The sequence below is a fragment of the Triticum aestivum genome, chromosome 3D, assembly GCF_018294505.1.
Source record: "Triticum aestivum cultivar Chinese Spring chromosome 3D, IWGSC CS RefSeq v2.1, whole genome shotgun sequence".
Lineage (NCBI taxonomy): Eukaryota > Viridiplantae > Streptophyta > Magnoliopsida > Poales > Poaceae > Triticum > Triticum aestivum.
The window spans coordinates 591548195-591554194 of NC_057802.1; positions in this window are offsets into that span (position 1 = coordinate 591548195).

A 6000-nucleotide genomic window follows, 5' to 3' on the forward strand; every position below is an offset into this window, starting at 1 on the left:
ATAGCACACAAGGTGTTCCTTCGGTATTCGGGAGTTGCATAATCTCATAGTCAAAAGAATATGTATAAGTCATGAAGAAAGCAATAGGAATAAAACTTAACGATCATTATGCTAAGCTAACGGATGGGTCTTGTCCAACACATCATTCTCCTAATGATGTGATCCTGTTCATCAAATGACAACACATGTCTATGGCAGGAAAATTAACCATCTTTGATTAACGAGCTAGTCAAGTAGAGGCATACTAGGGACACTTTGTTTTGTCTATGTATTCACACATGTATCAAGTTTCCGGTTAATACAATTCTAGCATGAATAATAAACATTTATCATGATATAGGGAAATATAAATAACAACTTTATTATTGCCTCTAGGGCATATTTCCTTCAGTCTCCCACTTGCACTAGAGTCAGTAATCTAGATTACATTGTAATGATTCTAACACCCATGGAGTCTTGGTGCTGATCATGTTTTGCTCGTGGAAGAGGCTTAGTCAACGAGTCTGCAACATTCAGATACGTATGTATTTTGCAAATCTCTATGTCTCCCTCCTTGACTTGATCACGGATGGAGTTGAAGCGTCTCTTGATGTGTTTGGTTCTCTTGTGAAATCTGGATTCCTTCGCTAAGGCAATTGCTCCAGTATTGTCACAAAAGATTTTCATTGGACCCGATGCACTAGGTATTACACCTAGATCGGATATGAACTCCTCCTACATTTGCTACTTCCGAAGCAGCTATGTACTCTGCTTCACACGTAGATCCCGCCACGACGCTCTGCTTGGAACTGCACCAACTGACAGCTCCACCATTCAATATAAATACGTATCTGGTTTGTGACTTAGAGTCATCCGGATCAGTGTCAAAGCTAACATTGACGTAACCATTTACGAGGAGCTCTTTGTCAACCCCATAAACGAGAAACATATCCTTAGTCCTTTTCAGGTATTCCAGGATGTTCTTGACCGCTGTCTAGTGATCCACTCCTGGATTACTTTGGTACATCACTGCTAAACTTATAGCAAGGCACACATCTGGTCTGGTACACAGCATTGCATACATGATAGAGCCTATGGCTGAAGCATAGGGAATGACTTTCGTTTTCTCTCTATCTTCTGCAGTGGTCGGGCATTGAGTCTGACTCAACTTCACACCTTGTAACACAGGCAAGAACCCTTTCTTTGACTGATCCATTTTGAACTTCTTCAAAAATTTAACAAGTTATGTGCTTTGTGAAAGTCCAGTTAAGCGTCTTGATCTATCTCTATAGATCTTGATGCCCAATATATAAGCAGCTTCACCGAGGTCTTTCATTGAAAAATTCTTATTCAAGTATCCTTTTATGCTATCCAGAAATTCTATATCATTTCCAATCAACAATATGTCATCCACATATAATATTAGAAATGATATAGAGCTCCCACTCACTTTCCTGTAAATACAGGCTTCTCCAAAAGTCTTTATAAAACCATATGCTTTGATCACACTATCCAAGTGTATATTCCAACTCCTAGAGGCTTGCACCAGTCCATAAATGGATCGCTGGAGCTTGTACACTTTGTTAGCACCTTTAGGATCGACAAAACCTTTTGTTTGCATCATATACAACTCTTCTTTAAGAAATACATTAAGGAATGCAGTTTTGACATCCATTTGCCAAATTTCATAATCATAAAATGCGGCAATTGCTAACATGATTCGGAGAGACTTAATCATCGTTACGGGTGAGAAGGTCTCATTGTAGTCAACTCCCTGAACTTGTCGAAAACCTTTTGCAACAAGTCGAGCTTTGTAGACACTAATATTACCATCAGCGTCAGTCTTCTACTTGAAAATCCATTTATTTTCTATGGCTTGCCAACATCGGGCAAGTCAACCAAAGTCCATACTTTGTTCTCATACATGGATCCCATCTCAGATTTCATGGCCTCAAGCCATTTCGCGGAATCTGGGCTCATCATCGCTTCCTCATAGTTCATAGGTTCGTCATGGTCTAGTAACATGACTCTCAGAACAGGATCACCGTACCACTCTCGCGCGGAACGTACTCTGGTTAACCTACAAGGTTCGGTAGTAACTTGATCTGAAGTTTCATGATCATCATCATTAACTTCCTCACTAATTGGTGTAGGCATCACTGGAACTGATTTCTATGATGAACTATTTTCCAACTCGAGAGAAGGTACAACCACCTCATCAAGTTCTACTTTCCTCCCACTCACTTCTTTCGGGAGAAACTCCTTCTCTAGAAAGGATCCATTCTTAGCAACAAATATCTTGCCTTCGGATCTATGATAGAAGGTGTACCCAATAGTTTCTTTTGGGTATCCTATGAAGACACACTTCTCCGATTTGGGTTCGAGCTTATCAGGCTGAAGCTTTTTTCACATAAGCATCGCAACCCCAAACTTTAAGAAACGATAGCTTAGGTTTCTTGCCAAAGCACAGTCCATATGGTGTCGTCTCAATGAATTTAGATGGTGCCCTATTTAATGTGAATGCAGCCGTCTCTAATGCATAACCCCAAAATGATAGTGGTAAATCGCTAAGAGACATCATAGATTGCACCATCTCTCCCTAATAATAAAGCACGGGTTGAGTCTGTCGGGTTCACCGTTGCGGCGTTTTTGCACAAAGGTCCCTATGCTTTTTAGTATTCAACCCGTAGTCCATGGATAAGTGAAAAACGATTCGTCCACGCCGTCTTCCTTTCTACCTGCGCCGCACAAGGATGGATAAGGCGAGCGCTCTGAGTTGCGGAGCAGTGGAAGGAGCGCCGGGGAGGGGGACACTCCACGACGGCGGTGCTTGGGGCTTCGACGAGCGCAGGCGAGCGGCGACAGGAGAAGCTCCGCGGCGACGCCCTGAAGGCCATGAGCCATGGCCGTTGTGGTTTCGCATGCGCCCGCAAGCGGCTGCACGCTGGGGGGAGGCGGAGCTCGACGCAGCGCACGAACCTAGCCTTGGTGCAACGGCGGTGCGGCTGTTGTCCTCCCGTCCAACCCGCAGCACGTCGAGCCTCACCGGAGTTCCTCCATGATGCCGGTAGGAAGCCCCTATCCCGCAGTCTCTCTCTGCTTCCTTCCCATGTTCCCTCTCTAAATCTCTCTCTCCTTCCTTTCTTCAGGAAGCAGCTGCCACTGCCCTCCATGGAGCCCCGACGCCTCCGCCATGAACCCATCCATCCCGACCTCCTGTGCGCGCTTCCCTGCAACTCCAGATGCCGCCCGCAGCTCTCTGCATCGAGCAGCAGTAGTTCGGGCAGAGGACGACGCCTCTGCCTTGACCGCTCGCCCCCTCTGCTTCGGGCTGGACTGCCAAGTCCCTCCCGTCCTCATCCCCATGCAGCTGCGCGCTCTCGCCTGCCCCCACGGCGAGCTCCGCCTCCTGCGTCCGGTCGCCACCTCCCTCATCCTCCACCACCTTCTACAAGTTGTTGCCCAGGGCATCGCAAGCTGCCAGCGGCGGCAGAGTTGCTGCTCCCGTGTCGTGATTGGACTCCGTGTTCTTCTCCAACAGCAAATACGTGTTCTTCTCCAACACCAATCAATGGATTTCCCGAGCCGGATTTGAGTTGCCTACTATAAGAAGGAAGGGTCCTCGGACCAGAAGCTCCATCAAATCAAATCAAATCCCGTCGAAATTGCAATTTTTGTCGAAACGTCCATGTCGCCGCCGAGTTCGCCGGAGGAAGAAGCGCAGAGTTCGCCGGAGGAACCAGAACGTCCGTCCAACCATCCAATGTCGCTATCGGCGGCTACAACAGAGGTATATATCCCCTTGATATTCATTGGATGCAATTCCCTGTTTTAGATGTTGTTTCTGTCCCCTGCCTCTGACTATGCTATGTAGGAGCTTTTTCTTTTCTTTTTAGTTATTCAGTGATATGGGGCAGGGCATCTGAATGAACGAATTCGTGTTGAAAATAACTTAGGCATCAGGTCCGCCAGGTTTGAGATGCTCACAGAAACATGTCAGTTTCAGGCAGCTATTTTCAGTTGACAGTATACTAAAAAATTTGACAGTGAATAGTTTGAGCCATTCAGAAACATTCCCATGATGTTAATATGTTGACTAGGGGCCTTTTTAGTTGATGGCATTGTTGGTATTGTTACCACTGAAGTGTGGCATCTCTTTTGATGGTTTAGTAGAATTATGTGTCTGCTGTCATTTGATATTCAGAATTGCCCTGTCATTCATGCAATAATTAAAAAAGTGATTTGGCCTGGGTTTCATGTCTCTGCTGTGCGTGCAGGTGCGAAAGGCATCCAATCCAACTCAGTGGAGGCCAAGGAGGTTCAGCTCTTGGACATTGCACCAATAATGCTGTATGATACCGACGTGAAGACTGCAAGTTTCATATATTCAGACTGGGACCTTTGTTCCTGTTATTTTGCCGTCAAAACTGAAAAAGAGTGATGCTAATTCACCAAATGTCGATGTGTTCATAACTGCCATCTACACTAAACAATGGGACTTCATGTATAAACTGTAGCAATAATATTAGGATGATGGAACCGACATTAGTAGCAAAAAATAATATAAATGGGCTATTTTGTGTGTCTTGCTCTTTCCTGTTTTGTTTGGTTTTGCAGCCTAGAATTTTTGAACATCTACATATATAATATAACTACTACTTAGTCAACGGAGTTCCTTTATGCTGTGAGCAAGACCACATTTACTGATATTACTTACTTGCTCATTCTACATAATGGCATGTGTACCAATGAATGGCATATATATTGTACTACAAGCATCTAGCTTTCTCATCTTATCAGTAACTCACTTTCGAAACATATGTATTGGTAGTTTTTACCTCTATATGCTTTTGCCTTCTACATAATGGATTGCAATGTTTTTGTCTCCTTTAAACAATGGTACTGCCACATGATGCATATCATGGTTCTCTGAGCTTGGATCAATCCAGTTTATGCAATAACATCCCAACTGTAAACTCACTATGATGTACTAAAGGTTGGAGGTTTACATTTTATTTTTGTTGTGACTGCAGAAATTAGATGGCATCCCTGAACTGAACATTGTAGAGGATTTTGATAACCGACCTTCCAAAAAGGCAAAAATTTCTGAATCAGGTGTTCTGGAGCCATCACCTATGTCACCAACTATGTCAACATCTTCTCCAGGTTCAGAGTGTTTTGAATCGATTGTGCCGGAATCAGATAATCAGATGAATCATGATACATTACCATCACCTACCTCGACAATACCTCCTGTTTTTCCATTACATGATGATAAGGAACCAGATTCACATAAAGAGATCAAAGTTTATGATTATCTCCCACAAGATATTTGTTAAATTTATTATGTGTGCTTTTGTATACAATCTATACCTACTATTAAAGGGAGGTGATATTCTTGGTTTGGTCCATCATGGTTTGGTCCGTCAACATATTTTTAAGATTTTTTTTCGTATGTCACATATATTTTCTTTTATCCGAGGTGGTACTAAATTATTATGCATACGTAAATAAGTAAATTATTCACCCAGAATTTTGTATGTGAGTTGCGCAACGTTGTGTGGGTTGCGCAACGTTGTGGCCCAGTGGCTTCTAAGTTGGCCTTCAACCTAATAACGTGGGATTCCAACCCCACACCTCGCAATATCACTCTAACTACCATGACCAACTAGACAACCAAACAATCTTGAACAGAGACGGTTATATTTGTTTTATTTCGGAAAAGCACAAATGCCACATAATTGGGCCTCTGCCCGGCGCTCCAGCTGATAGGCCAAAGTCCGTCAACACAAGTAAACATGATCAGCGGGCACAAAAATAGATTTTTGACCCCCCGGTCTTAATTACCATAGATATTACGTGTTTAATAGTCCCACCTTGCTACACAAAATTGATTCTCATCAATTTATATACGTTCATCATCGTTTTCTGCCGTGAGCTAATTGAACGGACTCCTCATATGCAAGGTGGGAGAAGCTTTGCACAATGCATGATCGAGCCATAAAACGTCAGTGTTTACGA